Below are 26,742 nucleotides of genomic sequence, written 5' to 3' on the forward strand. Positions count from 1 at the left end.
GAGATGTACTTGCTTCTTTTTACGTGACGCGTGATTGCTGAAAATATATCTCTGTGATGTGTGATTTAATAGAAGAATTCAGCGTGATGCGTGATTGGTACCATCTCCCCCCCCCCCCCTCCCCCTCCGTCTCTCGTAAGACCGTGATTAGAGACGATTTACGATTTACATCAGAGATCTGTACATCGAAGAGCTATCGCGAGGAATAAACACTATCTGAGTGTCCTGATTCAGTTGTAGCAGAACCGACGGTACTTTGGAACCCGCGACAAGTTCCTCTCCCGCAGCAAGCGAGTTGCTCCGAGCTAATCGTTCCCCAAGCGCAGTCCTCCAGTCAGTTACACGGCACGAAAAATCGCCTTTACCGCGCGTCAAATGTGTTGTTAAAGGTTTTGTAAAGGTCGCCTTTGCACGCTTTTGACGATCTGTGACGCGAATCAAAGATCCTCTGTGAATAAACCTTTACCACCAAATCAAAGGCGTGAAAGGCCGTTTTACTCACCTGTGAACGCCTGTGTTTTTAGGGTTAAAGGTGATCCTTTGATACGTCTTTGCGCACTGTCAAAGGCGGGTCAAAAGTGTAATCAACTTTGTCTGCGATTCAAGTCAAAGGTTTGCTAAAGACGTGGTCGAAGATGGCTGTGACGCAGGCCAGAGGTTTGTCAAAGGTGCTCCGCGCGTTCCGCCCGAACTTCTCGCTCGCGCTCCACTTTCGCGATTCGTGACCATTGATCACGTTTCGCGCGATCCACATCTTATACGCATTTTTCTGCTTGCTACACTAGGTTTGTAGCACCGCATACGAAGGATGCAATCATATCCGTACTTTTGTTTTATGTCTGACAAGTTTTGAAGTTTATGTCAGCTTTAATAAGGTTATTTTGTACCAAAACTCTTGACAAATGTTAACGGAAAAGCGGCCCGGAAAGATCATTGCACCTGATTTTAGGAAAATAAATATACTCAACTTAATTCATCTCAGTTTTAATTTTTTTTTTCCCCCGTTTTTATCAAGAGTAAATACCTTACATAAATGTTCAATTTTGGGCTTCAGATTTCAAAAAGCCACGTTACAGGCTTGGTTTCAAACTACACGTAATGCGACTGATCATGAGGAAAACATTGTTCTATCTATCGTGAAAACAACAGTCAACAAATTTTCCATGGTATAAAGCGCATTTATCTAACATTGAAGTACTATGGCTAAATTCTCAGTTCCTTAAATTTACTAGACCAGACTAGACAATAGAGAGGAAAGATTTCGCAAAATTTCCGCAAAATTTCGGGAAAGATATGGCAAACTTTGCACAAAAGTCAACTAGTGTAAAAGCCTCCTTTCCAGATGGCACGTACAGTCCGTTGCATGGAACTCCTAATGTCTTGGCAATTCTCCTTTTCTGCTGCTTGCACTTGCTAATTCTTGCATTATAAGTGGAATGGAATACAGTGTTTTCCACTTCTTTCTCATCAAAGTGGTTAAACTGCCTTGTTGGGGTCAATGCCAACTGAATCCCCATGCTTTCTAGGGAAGACACATTTTGACAAAGTCTAAGGCGTTGACGAAATTAATCAATGCATCTTCACTGGCTAAGTCCATCCTGTCAACCATTGCTTGTCCGCATTTGTCTAAACAGGAGCAAACAGACAAAAACGTTGGAAATGAATATTAAGGGTGAATCTTGGCATTCTATTCCTTAAAGTTAACCCATGGTTTTTGCTAATTTCACATTAATAAAACGTGACCAATCAGATCATTACTCCTCCTCCGAATAGTTTCTGCTTCTGTCAATAGCAAATATGTATTTAATGTTACCGCAGATTTGGAATTTTAATCTTAAACTCTGTCCACTAACAAAAGAACGGTGAAAATAGTCTTGTCTGTAGTCCATAAACATATTTTCGCTCACGCGGTTGGTCTAAATGCATCACGTGACCGAATATGCCCCAGGTAAAACCGAGCAAAATATGAGTAATATTCCTCATTTTCAAAAGATCCAGTGTGTTGCATAATATACTTGACTGAGGATAATTAACACAATAGCTCCATATTTTGACTTTAAAAGTATGTAAGGATATATGTCTTTGGCATTATGTGCTCCTCAAAGCTCACGGTTTTCCTCGAGCTTTGCTCTAAGAAAACTGTTTGCTAATCTGGGAACTGGTACTGTCTGTGGACAAATATTTTCATCAGAGTGCATAACACTTTTCAGAGAAATGCATGAGTCAAGGATAGAAGAGGGGACTCAACTGGTAGCCTTTTTTTTGTATTTCTCTCCATTCTATTTAGAGATTTGGTCACACAGATATGTCATTAAGAGCCAGTTTAACAAGCTAATTTCACCGGCTGAACAAGGGCTTATCCCCAGCTAGAATTTCATAAGAGAACAAAGACTTGGGGTCATTTTAAAAGTGCACAGCTTGGCACAAATAAACAAAAAGCTTAAAGCCAGTTTACCAGTCCATCTGTCTGCCTCTCTCTTACAGACATCTCACAACAAAGATCTTTTATGGTTGCAAAATAGCAATCTAAAAAACCAACAAATCTGACATAAACTGTGACAAGAAATGAGGAATACACACACCTTTGGGAATATTGCTGTTGATCCCGTGTAATTTCCACAGATCTTTTCATGATCAGTAGTGTTATCTTTTACCTTATTTTCCTTGTAGATCATATGTGAAAAGGAGCATATAAACATATCAACAGTTAGCAACTACTTGTACACTTAATTTTTTCCACTTTTCCACTGAAAAAAATTCCTGAAATTAAATAATTTAACATGAGACATGCCTGCATGGAATCGCGTAGCTGGTGCATTCATTGAAACAAAAATCCAGTGCAAGATGATGAATACAACCACTATGACTCCCAGCAGCCGCATCTCATAGAGGGAAATGGCCATTATCCAGACAAATTTGCCAACAAAATTTTAAATTGAGTAAAACAAATGAAGGTCTTTGTCAATTACTTTTACTAAGTTATTATCAAATCCTCTACACCTTAAATTCTCTACTGATCCCATCAATAGTTATGAATTAATCATATTATTAATTTTGCTTGAAAAAATTTGGTCTGGAAACCTGATGGCCAAACCAAAACAGTTGATATTGCAGACAACCACACAAAATTTAGATGCAAAACTCAGCTTTTACCAATCAAAAACCAACATTTCCTGAGACTGGGTTGCAAACTTTGATTCAGTTAGCAAAAAGATTCCCGTCCCTTGCATGTTTTCAACAACATTTTAATTTCTTAATTTTCGTCCAGGTGAGCCAGTTGATGTACTTGTCCCATAAGAAAGACAACATTTCCTCACTCAATGTCCTTAAATGAACCAAAAAGAAACAACTTTTTTTTTTCACAGAGTGATGAGACTATAATGAAAATGATCAATTAAAATAATATTAATAAATTATAGTCAGGTTTTTAAATCTATTTATATACTTCCTTTGCTGGAAAAAGATATAAAAAGTTGTGGCTGAAGAAGTTATAAGATGGTCTATGCTACAAAATATAGAAATAACAAATGAATATTCCAGCCTTTTACTTACCCAAATGTTTTGTTGACTATGAACTACAGAGTTGCATATTGTATCCTCTCCCAATTTATTCTGTTAATATCTTCGGTTCTCCTAGAATGGCTAGCTGAAGGATAAAAACAACATTCATAGGCAAATTTCCACTAGTCAGTTTTTAATTGTCATTTAATTGTCTACTGCTCAAAAGACCAAGACATGAAACTCTAAACCTATTGGTACTGTCCAGACAGGTCACATAATAATATTATTATGAGGTCAGCTTTTTAATTTGCAACTAATAGCAAGTTTGATTTTTATCAAACATTGTAACAATTTCACCCACTAAAGATAAGCTGGATTATGTGTACTAAAGACATCCATGGTCGAGTGTCGATCGATACCCTTGATCGATACTCTCAATTGACACTTGATCAACACCTGATCGATACTCAATGGACACTCCATCGACACTCAATCTACATTTCTATTACTCAGTTTTGCAAATGTCACAGGGTAGGTGCATTTGATCACCTGGTATGACACCATTCTTAGCCCAGGAGACAGTTCAAAATGTCTAATGCTTGGCAAGTTCGGGGCGGGGGGGTGGCCAGGAGATAGTGGAGTTCCAAATGACTGATCCATAAGCCTGATACAACAAATATCAAAACATATTTTTACTACAGTTGCTACTGATCTCGCAAACTGATTGTCATCACAGTGTTCAAAATTTGTTGTAAACTCACTCGACTGTGTTTCACGAGTCCACAACATTTTGGCCACTGTGATGATGCGTATCAATGTCAATAAGAGTGCAGACCACATTCGATTTGTTAAATTCACACCAGTGAAGTCATTTATCAACATCAATGAACAAACATCATCATAATTTCAACTGTGGCAACAAACAGAGCTTTTTTCAATAGAATGGTAACTAGAAACAAAAGCAAAAACTTATCCATAGATTAAATTTTCAGAGTCAACAACTCTTTCAATGGTATAATTAATATAATAATTAAGTCAGGTCGAGATGGTTTGTCATGCATGGCTGACTGAGTTTTTCCTTCAATGCAAATTTCCTTTACATTTACATGAGCTTTCTTTCAAGGGAATTGCTCAAGCTCAGAAATTACCAGAGGCATTGTGCACAACAATTTATACGAAGATAGGGTTAAGTTTAAGCTTAATTATTAAGTTACGTTTATTTCAAGCACTGATCATGCTAAAATCTATGCTATGACGGACACTTCAATTTAATGCACAAGACTTGACTGAGTAAGGAAAAAATATTACCTTTGTCAACTTTTGTAAATAAGTATATGTCAATTGAAAATAAAGTCTTGTCTTTTCTTAACGAAGAGCTTTGCCGATGAACTGAGATTCAGTCAAGTGCAATTAATCTTTGACCAAAATGTTTTCGCCGAGGATCTGTCCTACTATGAATATACGCAATTCATAGCTCTTTATTCCTTTGTGTAGCCATTGCTGCGTTTAATTTACTTTTTCAACTCCTTTATTCTCTGAACATTGAAAACAAATGAACGAAATTCAAAGACTTACCTTTCCTGGTCCAAAACACAATGAAAATTTCACCAGATCCGCCATAATGAAGCCAAATGAAGAAAAATGTCTGCTTTCCTCACAGCCGACTTCGTTGACCTTTAGTCTCTCTGATTGGCCAGAAAAATGCGGGAAGCCGCCGGCAGCCGCGTTTTTCCCGCTGTTTTCGAGTTGTTTTCTTGCGCCACCTCCAGGTCAAGTCAAAACTTTTTTTTATTAAAAAAATACACATTGGCAAGAAAGCAAGCTTTCATTTAATCATTAAAAAAGAAAAAAAATACGAAAACGCAGGCTATTAGGGCGTTAAAAGAGGTGTCGCAGGATATGGCCATATTTGACCTCGCCTTTGACATGACATGACGTAGGATCAAAGTTGTACAAAGCCATGGCGCCTTTGAACGTCTTTGACATAAGAGATCAAAGGTATGCAAAGCCGTGGTGTCTTTGAACGCCTTTAACATAAGAGATCAAAGGTATGCAAAGCCGTGGTGTCTTTGAACGCCTTTAACATAAGAGATCAAAGGTATGCAAAGCCGTGGTGTCTTTGAACGCCTTTAACGCGCGTCAAAACTTAAGTCAAAGTTATTGACATGTTTGACCTCACCTTTAACAGGGATCAAATGCATAGCAAATCCATAAGATATTTGATTCCTCCTTTGACGTGGGTCAAAGGTGGAGTCAAAGTTAACATCACATTTGCCCTCTTCTTTGTCATGGATCAAATGTGTCGGCAAAGCCATGACAGTTTTGACATACATTTGACGCACGTCAAAGTTTGGATCAAAACTATGATCATATTTGACCTCGACTTTGATCAGGATCAAATTTAGAGTAAATCCAATTTTTCGCGCCGTATTAGACCTCTCAAACTCAAACGCCCGTTTCTCCCATTTAGAGTTCAGAGCGGAAAAACCCGTTGTCAGAGGTTGCATAATGTTGAGAACAATCATTAGAAATATGAATACAGCCAACTTCAGCTAGCATGGGATAAATTCAGTGAGCGTTGGCCATCTTAGTCGAGAATATAGTCGGACAATATAATTTTGATCCCCAAAAGAAAGCCTGTGAAATTAAAAAAATATATCACTTTTTTTGATATACACTTACCTGGGTGTGGCTAAATTAAAACGTTAATCAACAAAAAAGTAGTAATGAATTATTAAAGTTTAAAACAAATGCTCTCTTATTGAGGTAAAAAAATTGCATAATAATTAAAAAAAAATAAAACAAAATTAAGATTGAGAACTTTACATTTAAAGGTTCGGCAACCCAGTGTTTTCAGCGTTCACTGCGCAAACTAAATATCTTGATGTCTGGGGATCAATTTTGCGTGTAATCTGATGCACATTACTTTGCATATATATTAGTGTATTTTAAGATTGCCGAGATTCCATAAATGGAATTGATTTACGAAAATGCTCGTCTGGCATCCTTCTATTGGCGCTGAGTAGGATCCACAAAATGCCTGCACTACTTGCAAAGGAACCGGACGAGTAATGGCGGCGAAACGGTTTTGAACTGCGATTCAAGAACTAACTTCTTTTTTACTAGAATTCTATAAAGATCGAAATTGTTTGTATAGTAAGCCACCTTCTTGACAGCCATGAAACTGACGCTTATTCGTGAAAAACAGCGAGGAATAAATACAGATATGCGGACTTAGCAAACTTTAGAACTTAAAAATGTGTCGGTGAAACTTGGGTGCACAAACACAAATGACTAAGGTGTAAAGACGGCACTTCATAATATTGACTGCAGAGACACGATGACTGAAGGTGAAAAGAAACATGTCTTTAATTTGTTAAATCATACATTTTTTCTACTTAGTGAAGAAGATTTAACAATACTAAAAAAATCCGCCTTAATATTTCACTTTCTTTTCGGCACAATGAAACCGCGGTTACTTTAATTAACTTGTTTACATTTACATGAAATCAGGCTTTTTATAAAAGATAGCGACGCTAGACGATCTGATATCCATTACCGCCAACTGTTCGTATTTTAATAACATCTTTTTATTAACGTTTTATTATGAAGGCGACCGTCTGTCGAGCTGTACTGTTAATCCAGGTCCATAGTATTACGCTGTTGCTCGCTTCTTTCTGTGAATCTTAAGGCTCCGTCCACACTACGCCGGAGGAAGTTGAAAGCGCGGAAAATTTACTCTGAAAATCGCGCATCAAATATTTTCCGGCCACACTACGCCTGAGGAATTTAAAAACGCAACAGTTACCGGCCATTTTGGTTTTGAGTTTGGCGAAAATTCAGTCGGGGAAATCACGAGATTATCGTGAGGTCGCCATCGTTTTAAGAAAGGTCCGAAAATGAAGATCTGGCGTTTTCAAATTCCTCCTTTTTGAAGAGCATTAAGCGAAAAGCTTCGTTTTCGTGACGGATTAGTGTAGACGGTAGGCCTAACCTTGGAAATAAAGCTGCGTTATAAAACTTCTCCGGCTTATTGTGCCCTTAAGTCTCTCCTGATTCTCCGCTTACGTTCAATTACCGGTAAATAAGCTTTCTGGCGCTTTTCGTTGATTTAGGCATTTTAATTGCTCCATATTAGAAAGAATGGCGCGAAAGCGAACCGAAGCTGTTCTCTCACCATGCTTTTTTTTTTTTTTTTTGACATTTTTCGTGCTTTTGATAAACATCGAGTGTCCTGATATCAGTTTGCTCGACTGAGAAAAAACTGGCATCAAAATGGCTACGGATGAAATAAAATCCACCACCGCGTGAGCCAGAAAAGAAATGGCACTTGTTTCGTACAGTTCTTGTAATTATATGATTGTGTGAATCGAATTTAATGTAAGCCCGTTTAACTTCCTCGTTTGTTAAGGTTTTCCCTAAATTAAATTATTTAAAATATTCCATTAAGGAAGAGATTATTGGAGAACAGATAAGAACTATGTCAAACCATTTATTTCCTAAGTATATTTTCGCTGATTTACTGAAACGCTTGCGCTGATCATTATGACTGATTGGCGACTTTGCTGATATGTCAGTAAATACTGACATGAAGACTCGAACTGACATAGAGACTCATGTAGTATGAAGGATTAGTTTTAACATCGATGTTTCTAAGCAAAACTTGAAGGGTTTCAACAGCAGGAAAATATCTAACCGATGATATTCAATAATCTTGCTGTGTCTTCGACGAAAAACAGCATTTCCTTGAAGACAAAATATAATTTGTGGTAGACAAAATTAGCATAAACAAACATCACGCCTCCGCCGAAGTGATTCTAGGAATGGCTGTGAGTTGCTAACATCACGACTTTTGTTAGCGCCACTTCCGTATCCGTTTGTCTTCGCTGAAAAGGAGAAATAAGATACGTGTTTCACTTTTCTTTCACAACTCAGGAATAAATATAGTCTTCAAGGAGAATAACATCGAAAGAACCATTTTCTCATATAGTGGACCACGATTCACCGTGATCTTTGTATCGGTGGCTTAATAGTTTTGTTTTATTATACTCCTGTACCACACCGTTAAAACCCCAAGTAAAAAAAATAACAGCAAATTAAGGTTAAGAATACAAACTAATAATCTAAAAATTTGCAGGATTAAGTGCATTTTTAAGCAGTTTCTAAGGCAGTTCTCTTGGCACAAAAATATACCCGAGAAGCTGTACTGGAGTGAATCCACAGAAAATCGTAACACAACAAAAATGGAAATATCTAGAGAGACAAATGGGTAGTGTGCATGGTGAACCAAATAATTTAAAAGCTTTAAAACATGAGGCTAACAATGCCCCTAAATGTTATTGTTGCTAGAGGTGAAAAGTTAACGTCATTTATTTCTAAATTTGTAACAGCGTTATAAATTATTGTAACAACGTCAGTGTACTCCCTCGCCTTGAACAACACTGCAAGCTATCAAAGGTCTTGAGCACTCGCATTTCACAGTTGCACGCTATACAAAGGGACAGATATGAATATTAAATTAAAGGAAAGAAGCCGACAACACAAAATAATATTTATCTTAACGCTCTATTGCACTTTTTCATGGTGAAAACAGCAGCGTGTGGCAACCACTTTATCTTAACCAGAGTGCCATTTTAAGAGTCTGCGATCAAATTAAAATGATCTGTTAAGGTTTTTGATCAATTCTAATGATTATTTTCCTTGCTTCCCTGCGGTGGATTTAGCTTAATACTAAATAATAAAGGAAGAAAGAAAAAAAACAAAACAAAAACAAACCAATAAAACTGACTCTTTCTTCCTTACTCGATGTGCAGGTACCTTAAATATATTTAGTTTACGTTCGTCGAAAATATTTTGTCTTTTTCCCATGTGTTATCAATCATGTATTAAATTACCGAATTAGTGTCTGTATTGCATTTGCACCAACCTGGGTATTTTAATTTCAATCAATTCTTATTCTTACTATTGCCAATCACTACTTCCACATCATACATACGGCAGCCGAATTGCAGGTCAATTAAGTGCTGCGAACAGCTTGACGAAAGGCTGAATCACAGGGAAGGGGGAGGGGAGGGGAGGGGAAGGAACACAGCTTTACTTTTATTTCTGATCCATTCAGTGAACGCCCAGTCTTTAGGATTGTTAATATCACAGCCTCCGCTTTTCAGATTCAGTTTAGGTAGGCATATTAACATTAAAAAGTCTGACTTCGTGCTTGAGCAACTCTTATAACATCCTGTTTTTTTCTGTGCCGAAAAGCCTTAAGCGAATAATTTTGTCGAATGTTCTTAAAAATTGTAGAATCTCCTTTAATACGACATTTCTGTTTTTCACTTTCGTCCATCGTGTCCCTGCAGTAAATATAACATAGCTCCCGTCTTTATATATCTTATCCATTTTTGTTCAGTTGTGCCAAAAATACGTATGTGTTATTGGCCGGCTGGGAGGTCTGTATAGGGAAAAACTGTGACCGAGGTCTTCAAAATGCTGCCCTCGGCCTGCGGCCTCGGGCAGCATTTTCAAGCCCGAGGTCACAGTTTTTCTCTATACGGACCGACCCTAAGCCGGACAATAACATGTTTATCTTTTTTTCTTGCGGTAAATTGGCTCACAAATGGGTTTGTTTACGCAACTTTGTCATTGAATTGGCTTACGCGCCGTGCACAAACCAATCCTAAAAAAATCTAATTAGCGAACGAGCGAGTAACTCAGATACTAGACAAGGTAAGATGTATTAAAGAACAGATTTATTTGGAACTACTTTGTTAGTGGCATTTAGTTCACCAATTAAGTTCTCCGAAAGTGTTTTTCCGGTGTGAAATTTCCCGCAAAGATTGAAGTTGTACTACAAAAACAATTTCTGTCAGTCGTTGCGAATCACTCGAAATCAGAGTTTTCTACCGTAAATTGAGTAGCAGATAGCGAGGAAATTCGTTAAGTGTATTCCACAGAAATTCTCTCAAATACAGCAACGATCAGAGAGGTAAACTCGACTGAAATTGAGTCATTTTTTAATTAAAATTGTATAGAGACAGACACGCAGGATCACGCGCCATTACAGCGCCGAGCTACAAACAGCCAAACAAACTCTCACAACTTCAAAAAACTCAATTGAATTTACTTACAGTGACTTTCCTTGCCATTTAAAGGTGAGTAGAGATAAACTTGCGTTGATTAATCATCGATGGAAGTGTAAAAAGGGCGAAAAATTGACGATTACCGCTAATTCGTTCACGAAACTAGATCAACTCGACCGATTCTGCCCGCTGTAGCGGTCCGGATGAGAAAATTCCGCCCGCTCCCGGAACCAATCAGATTGCAGGATTTGTGTAATTCCGCCCGCTCACGAGCTGAGAAAAAGATAAATATATTTATTACGCCTCTGTTGGTCAAAAATACGTTTGTACTTCAAGGCTGGCAAGAAAGTCACTTACTATATAGTGTATACAATGTCGCTGTTTAAAACACCATTTGGAATTAAGTACATTAAGTTCTTAAATCGCAGTTCGGAGCCATTACACCCCAACAGCTAGATTCGTTTGCGATTACACGTTTCCGCACTGTGCGGATCTTTACAAAAATTATGTGAGACGGGCATTGCCGTGATCAATCACTGCCGGCTTGCCCGGCAACCATAAATACACCAAACAACGAGAACTACAAATCAGACTACACCCAACATTGGGATTTGCTCTACGAGGTGAATATTTGGGCGGTGAACATTGAAAACACTCTGGCTCCATACCTGCAAAGGTAAAGTCCTAAATCGTTTTTTTTTTTTTTTTTGTTATAAACTGTTAATATACATTGCCACTTTTGCTTTGGAATTATTTTGCCGCATTAGGAAGGAAAACAGTTCACTTTTAATTGATAAATTAAACATTACCTTTTACCAATAAGCGTTTTACTTTAATTTAGTTGCATTCAATTGAGTATACATCAGGAACTAAAAAAGAAACAACACATTACTTCTACCTTTTAAAAATCTGTGCGTTAGATTATGAATTTATCACTGCATGCCTTTATTTTACTCTACCAAAATGGACTCATGAAAAGGCAAATCAGTAGACTAGTACAATTCTAAGGAAGTGGCGGGCCGAAAATTTTGAATACATTTTTTTTTTTTACAATTTTATGTCATCACACGCGAGTGTTCACTATTATTATCACCCAACTAATGGACTAATGCAAAACCTGCATTTTAATTGGCTACGCTACTAGAGGACTATTAGTAATAGTCCTCGAGTAGCGAGATTGGCGCAATCGAGCGTGACGCTTTCTTTCGTTTTATTCCCAAATAAATATTTCTTCAACTTGCATTTGCTAACTTTATTATTGCTTTTCTGTCCGACTAGTTGGGTGATACTAAAACAATTAGGCCCTTCGCCCTCAAGGGCCACGGGTCTAATTTTTAAATAGCATTACACTCTTTCTTTCTTGTATAAGAACATATTTTTATAAGAATATCGAGGCTAAAATTTGCGAAATTTTAAGAATATCATAGGAATAAACCCGAGGCTGGGATTTTGGAAAGAATATAAATTTGTGTGTTCAAAATTTGTAAATACAGTACAATTATATGCTTTCAACTAAACCGTATAAAATTCTCTAAGCGCCAAAACTAGCCAAAAAGCAACAAAAACAGCACTAGCCGTATGTTCGATGCTAATAACATTTCGGTAAGAAGTTATATGCGTTATATCAGGCTTAAGTACTTGCAGGCTGGCTCCAAAATTACTTTAACACCATCGTGACACCAAATATATTCAAACGCAGCAGCGTCATACGCTATGATCTAAGAATATTCACAAGAATATTTCAGCCTAAAATCGGCCGATAAATACGAAAATACTTAGCCTCGGCCAGAAAAAAAAGAAAAAAAAAAACACGATGGTTTTATATAAAAAGAGTATGGCAAGAAGAAACCGTCAGCTGACCGTCAAGTAAATGTATAAAGCAAATAATGCGTCTAGGCTTTATTTTCAAAACCTTCGCACAGATTCAGAGACGCGCACTAGAACAAGCGCCCTTACCTTACGTGAGGTCGTGCTTCAGGAAAGCAAAAGCAAGCGACTTTGTCAGTGACTCCTCTGCTCTTGGCCAGAATTCGGCAAACGTTTCACCTGTACAGGAGCACTAGCTACGCCGGCCTGCACAACGATAAAAAGATTTTTTTTTTATCTTTTCCTTCCCACTGCTGTGTGAAAACAGAACTGTCCATAAACACAGTTTACTTACGTCAACATTTTGTTTCTTGGGACTTACAAAATGCCCTTACTTGCATTGTGCCTCTTAATGAAACCAGGTTTGAAGCGAAGAAAATTTTTTAATTATTAATAAGATGAATTAATTGAAGCAAAGCCCGCAGTGGCAGAAAATAAATCAACAACTAAATCACTTTAAACTTCTGGATCAGCCCATCGGCCAAATGTTTAAACGTTGCTTTATACGTAAACATTTAATGAAATATTCCGCTTTAAAAAGAAAACTGGTTTAGGTTATAGTTTGCGATGATGAAAGCGCACCGTTGTAGACCTATTTATCAATAGGGAAATGTCAGTTTTTCAGCAGCCTGTCCCGGCCTTTACCGATTCTTTTATCACGATATCGCATTAAATGTTTTTGGTAAAGACTAACATTATTTCGAATTTCCAGCCGGTTATCGAGGATAAGTATTGCTATAACCGTGTGACAAAGTTCAGAAATAAAGCATTTTTTTTCCCCCAATGACCGCATATTTGCCAATACGTATTGGTTAGGTGATTTTTCGTCATCATTTAAAAAAGACTGTGAACCTGTGAACGAAGATTTGAAGGTTTCTATATGAGTAGAATTTGCATAAATTCACTAATCTTATCCTAGTAAGCTGATCTTCATCGTCATTGAATATCGAAGGATAAACCCCTTAAGCAAACGTCCGACGAGTCTCTATTCCATTTGATGCAGATTCGCTCGATTAACTCTTAACAGTTTCCTTCTCCGCTGACAAGTAAATTGCCAAGGCTAAGGGACAGACGAGTAACTTTTTCAAGGGGAAGGTGAGCTGGGGGATCGAGGTTAAGCAATTTTAATTTCTGGGGCATGCAATTTGTTTTTTACCTTTTGGTTTTGCGTGAGTGTTTTTGGTGGCAATAGCTAGCTTGTGCACAGACTTCAACGTCTAACAAAGGACCTGGAGAGTAAAAAGCACTCGCTGGATTTCTTTCCCGTGGCTCCCCTTAATAGTTTTTGCTGTGCAGGAATATTTTTTTTTGAAAGTTGTCCACCCCCAATCCAATCCTTAGAATCAAGAACTTCATTATCAGCCGCATGAGTGAGCCTCTTACTTGTCTTGAGCATTTAGAATGACAACACCTGCTGTCACTCTCCCTTTTTCTGCCAGTTTGAAATTACTATGATAAATGTCATGTTTTCGTTGAAAATAATATGTTAAGCCAATACTTAGAGCAGTCCGTACGTTTTTTCTCGCCTACGCTATCGTGGTTTCAATGAAACAATTGAAAACTAAAAAAAAAAAAAAAAAAAAAAAAAAATTAGAGGTAGCTTCGAAATGACCAAACTGACCTTTTTTACCATCGCTTGTTCCAGAAGGTCCGAATTGGAAAGGAAATTAAACAAACTTGAGATGGTTTAGAACGTCTTTCATTTTAAGATAACTCACAAAAGCTCAGTAATTAAGAAATGGTAAGCGTGCAGTGTGCAACTATCCAGTTATGGATGCACGCGGGAGGTTGCTTAGCACGAGCGAAGCGTAAGAGTCGCACGCGGCGATAGTGACTATAGCTTCTTGAGTGCTCAGCAAACCTCCCAAGTGCATCCATGACTCGATAGTTGCACACTACACGCTTACCATTTCATTTATAACATTGAGGTTTTTGTGTATAGATTTAATCTCGTCTGGCTTACATGAAGTCAAATGCGCGATAATCCCCACGGAAATGTTCATTCAAAAATCAAACAAAGCGACACACCAAACTTTTTCTTGGATCGCTGCGAGTTAATAGTTTCTCGGGCAAACAAACAATTTCAAACTGCTCAGTTAACCTAAACATCAAGCTGACAACAAACGAAAATTGCAGTCGGTAAAAGCGTTTCTCAAAAATTAGTTAAGCTTATATTTGGATCAGTTTTCCGAAGAATTGAAAACAAACTGCACATGGTTGAAGCTTTTGGTGACTGAACTCTCTGTCCTGCACAGCCTCTTCGGCAAAAGAAAAGAAAAAAGAGCGAGAGTGGAGAAGAAAATGAGCAAACACCCGTGGCTTTGAGCTGTTTGAGATGCGCTTATTCAATAGTAGCTTTGTGGGTTACGTTTTCCTGAACTTGAATAACTTTTAACAATGATCTCTGTTACTTTCGTTATTTAGTTAAATAAGCTCAAGTGAAAAGAAGACTGAGGCCTAAAGGAAAATATTAGAAATTTAAGCTTATATTTGTGCACGGTGCAGTCTTTCCTTCGAGCGGTTGTTTCTTGAAGAGTTCAATTGACGATCGAACGACGAGCGTTCGAGCAAAACCAAAACCCGGGCCGACTGAAATAATTCATCAGAGGCTACCAATATATGATAAAACTTCCTTTATTAAAGCTCAGAAAAACTATTACCTTTGTAACATTTTTGGAACAGAATAATTTCGTATGTAAGGCCTTACAAACAGAGATTTGTTAAAGCTCTCATGTTCAAGTTTTGTTGGCCGAAAGCATTTAAATGACTTTCGATGCCAGATTAATTTTACAAAGAAAGCTTGTGCTGAATTTTATTGTCGTCAAGTTGCTAGAAAATTCTCTCTAAAATTCCCGCAGTGCATTACTAACCTCGAAAGGTTGATTCAGACCAGTCTGTTGTTTTTTGGTCCGTTTCCGAGTGCTGAGTGCCTTTAATCTGTTAATTTGTTCAACCAGCTGATTCAACTCCTGTTCGCTCAAATTCGCGAATCTCTCAGATGGAGGCCCCGCAAAGAACTTAAGCTCGAAATTTGGTAGTTCACAGGAATAATACGTATTCCTCAAATCCGGAAGAATGATTAGATTTTTCCATATTTTAGGAGAAGAAAGATAGGAATTATGTTTTGCAAAGTGTCAACGTCGATGAAAACAATTGCCGAGAAAAAAGTACAATTAAACAAACTGACGTGCGCGTGCAACCCACGGGCAAATGGATCAAGCGTATTAGCCAACCAGAACGCTCGCTTCCCTGAGGCTGTCATAAGAAGACAATCTAAGCAGTTCAGATTGTAATCGACATTAATGTGGTTTTATTATTATTCTTGCGCAAAGCTGGCATTGTCTTGATTGACATGCTATTGTTCAGCAATTCATATTTAATCTAAACGTCTGGCCTAAAGACTCTGTATACAATTTGCACCGCATCTTCTTCGGCGTTTTGCACTTTCAAAGGTAAGGCGAATTCTCATTTTGGATTGTACAAACTAATACCAATAGTTGATATTATCATTTTGCCCTTTTGTCTTGAGAAAGGCTCTACCTACGACAACAAAATTGACAGTAGTAACCATTTGCACAATTAATCTCAGCCAAGAAAGGCCCTCTCTTGTTAAATCAAAACAAAATCGGCTAAGATGTACAATCAGCGGATAGCTAAATCGTTATGCATTCCATTCCTGTCCCGTCATTCATAAACCAGCCACAGGACACGACAGAAAGGCGTGAATAAGTTTTAAAGTTCTTAAAGCTTAACAAATTCGGCATTGCTGAAAATATGTGGTAGCCGATTCAGAATCGTAAGGTAACGATAGTGTTGGGCATATCTTATAAAAAGTTCGTATTCCACTCGTATCGATCTCTGTGAGTGTACTGGCGAATTATCGGCGCAACCTGAAAGAATAATGGCAAAGATGAGGGCTGCGTCGGGCCAAAATGTCCTTACACCCGGAGCTTAGACTGCTTCCTGTAGCATAAAGAGTCTAGGAATATTTCTTTCCCTGTCTCCCCTCCCCCCCCCCCCCCCCCCACCCCTCGGATGAGATGAGTGTACATCTACATCTAAATCTACATCTACATCTACATTTACACTTAGTTAAGTCGGTAAAAAAGTGAGATATCACACCAACTGCGAAAGCTCTAGCCAGCTGGGCACGGACATTAATTTGCTATGTAAATTTGCTTTGAAACACCAAGTTTAAACCCGAGCTAATCAAGCGGAAATGTGCGCATTTGTTTATATAAATTTCAAAATCTGTTCTCAACATTTGGTATTGATGGAAATGATCTCTTTCGAAAATATATTTAAGACAGTGCACAACAGTTTTTAATACAGTGTAAATAAAATAACTCGGCATAAAGTTTTTGTTACTCAAAATTCTGGTGGATTCCTTCTTAACACTTCCCATGTTCATTAATAAAATGTTGGCTGCCAAAACAATGCTTATTTAGACAGCATTGTGTAACGAACCTCCCGAAATCTCCTGAACAAAAGATAATCTGCAATGATTTGAAAGGCTACACAAATTTTCGCCATTAGCAACCTTCGGCAGAATTCTCTTGATGCACAAAAATATTTTTATCATCTGCGGAAATCATCGGAAGGCTTTGAATGAGCTTAGCCCATGTTTCGTAAAAACTGCGGAAATTTTCGTTAAAACTATAATCCATAACAATCGCTCTCCTTTCCAGCGTTTGCGCATGCGTCATTAAAAATTGATTAACCAGGCGAACGTCTGCCGCGAATTATTCGTAACTGTTGCAAATTCAAAGAATAACAAACTGCAGCCGTCTAGCAATATTAGCAGTTACATCAAAGAGAAGGCATTTAAGACGTTTGTCAGCGACCGATACTTTGCCAAATTTCAAAAAATCGAGCAAACCGCTCTGTAGCTACATTTGTAATAACCATCAGAGATAAAACATGTAATTAAAATTTGTATTAGATGTGTGAGGTTAGGAGAAGAAAATCAGGGAATTTCCTTTTAAGAGGAAAACCAGATTTTTTATTAGACAACTGGCTGTGTGACATCTTATAATTATTGGACGCCTTATAAGTAGCTATCATTAACACATCGTAATAAATCGGATCCGATTTACGTAACTTAATAGGTATGAGGGCTGGAGACAGTTCTCATTTCCCTCTTGTTGTTATACGGAATACTGGAAACATTTTTTTTTCAAATGTAGGTAAATAGTCTTTGTCGTGGAGTAAAATATTTGTGGGGTTGTAATGCAATGGAAATTAGAACGGTTCTGCCGATATGACTACAAGTTATTCTTGTTTGAGTAGCTCACAATTTGTCGTCTGACAACGTTCGTCTTTGTCATGTAACAACATATATTGACCAAAAAATTTATTTATTTTAGCCACTTATAGTATAATCAGTGCATGATAAAGAAACGCACAAAGAACTATCAATATGTAAGGTTTCTAGTCAGTGAAGAAGGTGACAACAATTCCTTTTTAGTTTTCAGTTCAAAGGATTTACAGGTAACTCATATTTTATATAACTTGAGGAGTATAGCTAAACTTTCTTTGAAACAACTAATCCACCACCGTGAGTGCTTAGTTAAACCAGTTTTTTTTTTTTTTTTTTTGCGTCCTAAGGGTTTAAATATTCCTTATTGTTCGGGGAAGAAGGCAAGTCTGATAGAAGAATTACCATCAAACGACATGTTGTGTATTTAAGTGGACGTTGGAACCTCGGGGTGTATTTTAAGGGAACGTATAGCTCTAGATTATTAGAGAAAGAGTTGTAGATTATTAGGGAAAGAGTTGTTCGAAATTATTTATTTGGTGCCCGGATTTGGAGTCAGCCTGCAGGCATTAAAACCTGATATGACGAAAATAACTTCTTGCAGAAATGTTATTAGCAACGAACATACGGCTAGTGCTGTTTTGTCGCCTTTTGAGAGAAAGGAAAAAAATTATACGGTTTAGTTCAAAACGTGATTTTATTGTATTTACAAATTTTCAACACAAAAAATTATATTGCTTCCAAAATCCCAGCCTCGGGTTTATTATTAAGACATTCCTAGAATTTCGCAAATTTCACCCTCGATATTCTTGTGAAATATATTCTTATAAGAAAAAGAAAGAGTGAATATGTCAGTTGGGACAACGTGTTAAATACAAAATAGCGTTTTAAATACAAATATAACACGCAGTCTGCAGGCTTTAGAGAAAAGACGGAGAGATACTATTTTGCAGCGATAGCAGCGTTTGCTATTATGGGAGGTGTGAAACGAAAGGCTCTGGCCAAGGAATTTGATGTTCATGCTGCCATAACAACTATGTTTTGTTTCGTTGGCCGGTTCCATATGATTTTCAAAGTTTTCTGCGGTAGATCTAAAGACTAAATTTACTCTAGTTTTCGTTTTCCAACTTTTTCCATTTCCCCTTTTTTAAATATTCATGGCCTTGCAATTTTATAAAATTTCCAAAATGACAGATGTGAGTCAATGCATTTTTAACGCATAGCTTTATTTCCATTTCTTCACATGACAATATTTTTGGAATACAGTATTGAACACAATGAAAACAAGAGTTGTGTAGTATTTAAGCATAATGTTTTGCATAGGGCATCTCCGAGTGTGTCATTAAAGATTGATCGACGAAACTAACTTTTGTTACGACCAAATTAATCATGTAGGTTGCAAAATTCAAAGAAAAAAAAAATTAAACAAATCGCCCCGGGTAGCCCTCGCAATTAACAATTTCATCCAAAAAAAACCATTAGAGATTTGTATAAGAAGTGAGGGGGTGTGGCGCTAGGAGATAGGAGAGAAATCTTGTGAAGGAACATAATCATGACGCACGTATTACGTTAACAGACAACATAGCAGATTGTTGGAGATCTCATTTGTTGTTGGATGCCTAAAGAAGTTAAGAGTAATGTATTGCGATAAAGCGGAATTACCTGTACGTATGCGGACTGGAATCAGTTCTTGTTCCCACTGGTCACCGCGTTTTCGTATTTTCAAAGGTAGGTAAGTCGTCATTGTAGCGGCGAGTACCAGTATAGCATTTAGTCGTATGAGGTTGTAATGAGGGAACTTAAAGTGCAACTAACCACCAATTTCTTTCTTTTTTTTTTTTTCGCTTATATAAATTTCCTTGTTTTTCTGATCACCGCTGCGAAAAAAATTATCGTTGTAGCTATTTTCGTTAACTTCCTATGATTTTTCAAAGTTGCTAAAAATTTTGTCTCCACTCCACAACAAATAACAACACAGCATCGCTGAGTCAAATATGTTTATTTTGGGAGGGCCTGGCGAGAACCAACCCGAACACTATATAACACAAACAATTTACAGTTTAGATGACAAATCCTTGACAAGCAACCAAGGATAAAGCTATCTCCACACGTACAAGTCATTTGCTAGAGCCAGTAGGGCTGGTGAGCCACAACACTTTAATTAATACACAAAATATATGGCCTTCTTCTCCGAATAAACAATCAGTTTTGGCACCAGTTAGGCTGGGAGATATTAGCTCCGTCGTTACATTTGACTATAAGATAAACAGGCCATTTGGCCTACTTCCCCAAATAAGCTCTCATTACAAGCTTTGTGCCAGTTTGGCTGCCAGTTGGGCTGGGGAACATCAACTCGGACATTACGTTAAACTACAATATAATCAGGCCATCTTGGCCTACATCCCCATATAAGCTCTCAAGCTTTGTGCCAGTCAGGCTGCCAGTTAGGCTGGGGATCATCAACTCCGACGTACAATGCAATATAAACCTAAAGTACAAAAATACAAGAAGAAAACGAACAAAAGTCTTTAAAAAAAACTGGTAGAGCTGAGCAACCGTTAACAAAGCAAATGCGGTTTGAACGGAGGCCAGAAAAAACCTGCCAGAAAAAACCCCTGAGGGGAAAAAATATGTAGGAAATCTGGGCAGCAACCAAGACTCAAGCTCCAAGCGATTAGAAGCCCATCATACGAAGGCTTTACAAAAATGAAATTAGAACAGCCGATCCTACGAAACTGGATACGTGGTACCTAGAAAAGAAAGAACTAAACAAAGAAAGAATTAAATGAAACGAAAGAACGCGGTTGGTTCTGAAGTCTAGCTGACAACCACGTGTTATACCCGGTCTTATATGCCCCTACATCTCTACCCATGATGCCCCGGCCTGGAACCCAGGCCCTTGTTGTATCTCGTGCCGACAAAATAGTTATTTCAGCCTTATCGCCAGCTCACTCGTCCGAAATAACATATTTTGTCTCCACTCCACAACAAATAATAACAGCATCGCTGAACCAAATAAGTTTATTTTGGGAGGGCCTGGCGAGAACCACCCTTATAGAGTGACAAAGAATTGGGCAAAGGTGTGATGAATAGATACTAATAGCTTACATGGCTTAGAGCCCAAGGAATTTGGAAACAGAAAGTCTTTGATCCAGATCGTCATCAACATATATGTCTTTGGCTTAGACCGACTTCCAGCGACTGTGTCGCTGAAACACTCTGTCACTGACACCATTGTTAGCTACCATAGTCGCGCCACCCGAATGCTGAGAGTGCAGCCCGACCTTGGATGGGTCAGCCCCAATGGTCTTCAAATCTCGCCTGAAAGCTTCTCTCATAGTGCTGTAACTAATAGGCTCATCAGGAGCTATCAACTGGCAAGAATCCTTTCCCTTGGAAATGGGTCTAGAAATCAGATAAAAAAAACTCTTTATTGCATAAAGAGAATGGCACCACGGTGGGACCAAACAATGGTCTACATTAAAACATCGTAGGTGGCTCACACAAAGGCGTACATAAAATTAAACTAAAGTAGCGTCTAATAACAAGAGTCACACTTTCCATAAGGCAAAGTGCAAACCCCCCACGACATAAAGGGGGCCTGGGGCGGCGAAAGTCGACTCGCAGAGCAACAATATCAAAATCAAGGGGTCTGGTGCCAAAAAGGGAATTACGGGCTTTCCCTTCGACAAATAATCCCTGGAACTTGGGCAAGTAGAACCAGTCAATAACGAATCTGCTCCAGTGCACACCATCTGTTGCGCAGACGTTCCAAAAGAAAGACGACTTCCATACCGGTAAAATTAGGGTTCCTCTAGCAAGACACACTTCCATGTGTTTAAGAACTCTGACAATTAGGCAAACCAGGGGACAGAGCCAGTTATTGTCATATCCCCAGTCCTGAGAAAAGGCGCCAACTACCTCCCAACCGGGCTGAAAAAAAAAAAGGGAATTAAACCTTGGCAATTTGGAATTGTAACTACAGGCTAACCTATCGACGGCATGGGGTCCCCAGTGATCATTAATACTCTGAAAAACAAAATCATTAATAGCATAATCGTCGAAATCAACAAGCTTGCTGATGGAGTCGGCTCTGACATTAAGATTCCTAGGGATCCATCTAGCATCAAGAGAAATGCGGTACTTACGGCAAATCTGAAAGGCGTCCAGAGCTAACGCCTGCAGATCCAACTTCCTGCTGCCGTTGAGAAGAATAGACTCGACGTTCTGGTTGTCTGAATACCAGATGACCCTCGCGTTCGACAAACGACGTGCAAAGGCCTCCAAGGCAAGACTAGCGGCCTTAAGTTCTCTCCAAGTAGAACTCTGCAGTCTTTCCTCAGGGGACCAATTCTGATGAAAAACCAATTCGGGGTTAGACTCGACAAACGCGCCACAGGCTGAATCGGAAGCATCGGAGAAACTAACTCGGACCGGAAGCGATCGCACCCCCCAATGAACTCTGCCGTTGAGGTAGTCTACATTGTTAGCCCAAAAGTTAATCTCCGAAATGAAATCATCTGTCAAGAAAACTTTGCTATCCCAGGAAGAAGCAGAATTCACAACTGAAAAGAGATGCCTGGTCATAATACGGGTGACTGACTCCACGCAAGAAGAAAGTGAAATAATCAGGCTCGCAACGCTGGCGACGCTTTTAACGCGAACCTGGCAAACAGACTGTCGCGAAGACAATGTCTGCAATGACCCGAGGTCGGAAGTCAATTTCACGATGCGCTCATCGGTGGCCTGAACAAAGCCATCAATGGTGTTAAGAACATCTCCTAGCCATGTAATAACTTGAACTGGTTCCCAAACGGACTTTTCCTGGTTGGGGACGATATTTGACTGCAAATGTCCATGAGAAAGCAAGAAATCTTGAAACACTTAAAAGGAGCAAGAAACTTGAAAAATGAGTAATAAAAAGTTATAATGGAAAATAGTACGAAGAATGCTAATGATGGTTCGTTGTGGTATTGATTAGGTTAGTTGCATTACAAATTGACAATTGGCTGATGGCTACCAAAAAAAAGGAAGGAAGATGGAATTGAGAGCCTAGAAAGCCACTGATTATCATCACGGAACATAACAATAATAACAGGTATAGCCTACTAGAAACAGCCGGGTATTCTGAGATGGTCGCCACGTGAAATAAGCCATTCTGTTGGGGCTTACCATTGGTGATTGGACGAGTCGGTGAGCGTAAAGATTTGCTATTTGAGGTTGCTCACAGCTGTTTTTCCCATGGGCTTAACAGAAACAAGCATGCGCGTAAAAGAGCCATGTCTGCGTTTCAGCAAAGAATCAAGTTTGCCCGTCAAGAACTAACCAGAACAGCTGTTCTTCTCACACATTTGGAAGCCTGGACAGTTATTTCTTATGCCTAAGTTGCTATCCATCGCCAATTCTATTTACAGGAAAAAGAAGTAGTTAGTAGTTTCTCCGATAACACTTTTAAGCAAGATCAAAGAGAAGATATGGCAAACCGGAGCAGTAGCTAGGTAGGATAGCATTTCGTGTCGTAAAAGCAATTCACTCATTTCTGTCTTACATCATCTTGATACCTTTTCTGTATAGCAACTTTAAGGGCGATAAAAGGGCAAGTTACGAACTGGAGCACTTCGGTAGGATAACACTTCCTCTGGTAAAAGTAGCTCTCTCGATTCTGTCTTTCATTTTTTTCAGTTGATTTAGGCATTTCAATTGCTCCATATTAGAAACAATGGCGCAAAAGCGAACCGAAGCTGTTCTCTAACTAATCTTTTATTATTATTATTATTATTATTATTATTATTATTATTATTATTATTTTTTTTTTTTTTTTTTTGACTTTTTTCGTGCTTTTGATAAACATCAAGTGTCCTGATATCAGTTTGCTCGACCAAAAAACTGGCATCAAAATGGCTACGGATGAAATAAAATCCACCACCGCGTGAACCAGAAAGGAAATGGCACTTGTTTCATGCAGTTCTTGTAATTGTATGATTGCGAGAATTGAATTTAATGTAAGCCCGTTTAACTTCCTCGTTTCTTAAGGTTTTCCCTAAAATAAATTATTCAAAATATTCCATTAAGGAAGAGATTATTGGGGAACAGATAAAACCTATGTCAAACCATTTATTTCCTAAGTATATTTTCGCTGATTTACTGAAAAGCTTCCGCTGATAATTATGACTGATGGGTAACTTTGCTGACATGTCAGTAAATACTAACAATAAGACTCGAACTAACATTGAGAATCATGCAGTATGAAGGACTGGTTTTAATATCGATGTTTCTAAGCAAAACTTGAAGGGTTTAAATAGCAGGAAAATATCTAAACGTATGATATTCAATAATCTTGCCGTGTCCTCGACGAAAAACAACATTTCCTTGAAGACAAAATGCAATTTGTGGTAGACAAAATTAGCATAAATGAATATCACGCCTCCGCCGAAATGATTGTAAGAATGGCTGTGAGTTGCTACCATCACCACTCTTGTTAGCGCCACTTCCAGATCAATGTGTTTTCGCTGAGAAGGAGAAATAAGGTACGTTTTTCACTTTCCTTTCACACTCAGTAATAACTATAGTCTTCAAGGTGAATAACATCCAGAGAGCCATTTTCTCATATAGTGGACTACAAGTCACCGTGATCCTTGTATAGGTGGCTCAGTAGTTTTGTTTTATACTCCTTAGACACCTTTAAAACCCCAAATATAAGAATCACGGCAAAGGTTAAGAATACAAACTAATACTCTAAACATTTGCGGGATTAGGTGCAACTTTAGGCAGTTTCTAAGGCAGTTCTCGTGGTACAAAAATATACCCGAGAGTCTGTTCTGAAGTGAACAGTTCCTGAAGAAAGGAAATCCACAAAAAATCATAACACAGCAGAAATAGAAATATCTAGAGAGACAGATGGGGTAGTGGGGTCAGCAAAATAATTTAAAAGCTTTTAAACATGAGGCTAAGAAAGCTCTAAATATTATTGTTGCTAGAGCTGAAAAGTTATCGTCATTTATTTTTAAATTTTTGACAGCGTTATAAAGTAATTCAACAACTTCCGTATACTCCCTCGCCTTGAAGAACACTGCAAGCTATCACAGGTCTTGAGCGCTTGTATTTCACAGTTGCACGCTATACAAAGGGAGGGATATGAATATCAAGTTGAAAAAAAGAAGACTACAACAGAAAATAATATTTATGTTAACGCTGTACTGCATTTTTTCATGGTGAAAACAGCAGCGTGTGGCAACCACTTTATCTTAACCAGAATGTCATTTTAACTGTCTGCGATCAAATTAAAATCCCTTATTGACCAAGCTCGTTCGGTCAAGATGGCTGGATATTGACCTCGTTCTTTTTCTGCGAGCTTATGGACCTCGACTCTGTCTTGGTCCGTAAACACGCAAAAAAAGAACTTGGGCAATATCCAGCCATCTTGACGGAACAAGCTTGGTCAATAACTCATACTTAGTTTGCGTTCGTCGAAAAGATTTTGTCGTTATATCCGATATGTTATCAATCATCTATTCAATTACCGAATTAGTGTATGTATTGCATTTGCACCAACCTGAGCATTTTAATTTCACTCATTCCTTATTCTTACTATTGCTAATTTTTTTTTTTTCTAACCATTACTTCCACATCATACATACAGCAGCCGAATTGCATTAATCTTGAAAGAAAGGTCAGCTAACTTTTGGGAACAGCTTGACGAAAGTCTAAATAACAGGAAAGGGGTAGGGGGTGGTGGAAGGACACATCTTTACTTTTATTTTCGATCCATCCAGTGAACGCCCAGTCTTTAGGATTGTTAATATCAATCACAGCCTCCGCTTTTCAGACTCAATTTAGGTAGGCACTTTCTTTTTTAATTGTTAGTAATGAAAATTAAGTCGTCTAGTTTTGCTATCTTGACATTAAAAAGTCTTGTTTTTGTTTTTGTTTTGTTTTTTGTTTTTTTGTGCCGAAAAGCCTTAAGCGAACTATTTTCTCTAATATTCTTAAGCATTGTAGAATCTCCTTCAGTAAGACGTTTTTTTTTTTTTTTCACTTTTGTCCATCGTGTCCCTGTAGTAATATAACATAGTTCTCGTCTTTATATATCTTTGCCATTTTTGTTCAGTTGTGCCAAAAAGACATATATGTATTACGCCTCTTTTGGTCAAAACTACGCTCGTACGTCAAGGATGGCAAGAAGGTCACTTACTATATAATGTACACAATGTCGCTGTTTAAAACACCATTTGGAATTAAGTACATTAAGTTCTTAAATCGCAGTTCAAAGCCATTACGCCGCCACAGCTAGATTCCTTTGCGATTACGTGTTCCGCATTGTGTAGATCTTTACAAAAAATATGTCAGACGGGCATTGCCGTGATGAGTTACTGCCGGCTTGCCCGGCGACCTTAAATACACTGTTACGGTATCGCTTGACCGCCAGAAAGATATACTATGAAGCTCTTCTATGAAACCAACTTATTTATTTAACAATACGTAATATGATCTTAGCTACAAAGTAGCGATTTCTGATCAATAAAATCTACTACCAAACTAAGTTAAGCTTACTGCTAAACTTTAGTCACCACTGACACGAACTCACAACAAATCTCGGTGTCTCCAAAGAAATCTCCTTACGGTCCACTTGACCTTGAATTAAGTTCCTCAATGGCTTTTACAATAACAATAGCACTCTATAGCTTTTCCACTCGGTCTCTGCCGAGAACTACTAACGGGAGTCTATAGCTTCTCCACTCGGTCTCTGCCGAGAACTACTAACAGGACTCTATACTACCTAGCTGATTCTTTATATACATTTAACTAACATTCTAGAACATTCTTGGAGCTTCTATTTATGTAACATTACATCATAATTACATCATTCAGTAGAATGCTCCATAGCGTGACGGTAGAAAGCTCTGGCACAAACATTGCGTGACTTGACATTCTAGAAGTTTCCAGAAACTTAAATATTTACGTCTGCTCTTCATAACAACACCAAACAAGGAGAAATACAAATCAGACTAGGTAGGTAAATTCATAAACTGATAAATTGAAAAA

At 38.2% G+C, this 26,742-nt stretch overlaps 2 protein-coding genes and 1 long non-coding RNA gene across 3 annotated transcripts in view; 1 reads left to right on the forward strand and 2 right to left on the reverse strand.

The window, feature by feature from the left end:
- Window positions 1-26,742, reverse strand: part of LOC149095962 (uncharacterized) — a 302,109-nt gene that overhangs the window by 108,252 nt on the left and 167,115 nt on the right. The gene's annotated exons all lie outside the window — the stretch shown is intronic.
- On the reverse strand, window positions 827-5,463 carry LOC149095974 (uncharacterized). The gene is made up of 3 exons (XR_016204652.1): window positions 5,077-5,463; window positions 2,583-3,646; window positions 827-1,626 (listed from the first exon to the last, which is right to left on the reverse strand). It is a non-coding gene; the product is annotated as an uncharacterized LOC149095974 (long non-coding RNA).
- LOC149095975 (tachykinin-like peptides receptor 86C) overlaps window positions 15,440-26,742 on the forward strand; it is a 30,974-nt gene continuing 19,671 nt past the window's right edge. Inside the window, exon 1 of the mRNA XM_089280999.1 lies at window positions 15,440-15,895. The gene's annotated coding sequence lies outside the window, so the exon portion shown is untranslated. The remainder of the gene's footprint in view (window positions 15,896-26,742) is intronic.

The sequence above is a fragment of the Orbicella faveolata genome, unplaced genomic scaffold (assembly GCF_042242905.1).
Source record: "Orbicella faveolata isolate gen_17 unplaced genomic scaffold, um_ofav_v1 contig_48, whole genome shotgun sequence".
NCBI lineage: Eukaryota > Metazoa > Cnidaria > Anthozoa > Scleractinia > Merulinidae > Orbicella > Orbicella faveolata.